Source organism: Anser cygnoides, chromosome 14, assembly GCF_040182565.1.
Source record: "Anser cygnoides isolate HZ-2024a breed goose chromosome 14, Taihu_goose_T2T_genome, whole genome shotgun sequence".
NCBI lineage: Eukaryota > Metazoa > Chordata > Aves > Anseriformes > Anatidae > Anser > Anser cygnoides.
The window spans coordinates 13,616,080-13,616,883 of NC_089886.1; positions in this window are offsets into that span (position 1 = coordinate 13,616,080).

An 804-nucleotide genomic window follows, 5' to 3' on the forward strand; every position below is an offset into this window, starting at 1 on the left:
TCGGGCGCTGAAAACAAACAGCTTTGGGCGAAATGGTTCAAAAATGACCCGCACAGGGGGGCTGTGCGCCCCGCCCGAGCTGCGGGTGGGTGGTCTGGGGGGGGGACACACTGGGGGCAACTGGGGTGGTGCTGGGCTCCTGCTGCAGCCTGGGGCCCACAGGGTGTGGGCAGGGGATCATCTTCATCATCACCACCACCACCACCATCATTGTATTCGTCATCATCTTCCTCACCACCATCATCATCCTCATCGCTGTCCTCTTGCTCACCACCACCACCATCTTCCTCACCACCACCATCATCTTCTCCACCATCATCATCCTCATCGCTGTCCTCTTGCTCACCGCCACCGTCTTCACCACCGCCACCGTCCCCATCCTCGTCCTGTGCCCTCAGGGCTCCCGAGCCACCCACCAGGGTCGCCCTCCCCCCTCTCTCCCCTCCCTGTCGCGACGTGACCCGCCTGTCGCGACACCCCCCGTTCCCCACAGGGCCGGGCGGTACACGCCGTCCCTGCACACGCAGGCGGACCTGTGCGCGGGCTGGCGAGGCGCTAATTAACCAGGCGCTAATTAACAGCGGCGGGGCGGGCCGCGGCGCCGCGTCCCCTTTAAGCACCCCGCACCCCCCCTCCCCTCTCGCGATACCTCCCGGGCACCGCGAACTACAACCCCCACAACCCCCCGCGCGGGCGGGCCGCCCAATCGCGAGCCGCCCCGCGAGCGCGCGCCGCGCGTCCCCCCTTACCCCCCCCCGCCCCCTTCCCCCCGGAAGTGATGTCACGGCGCCCCCACGTGAGCCG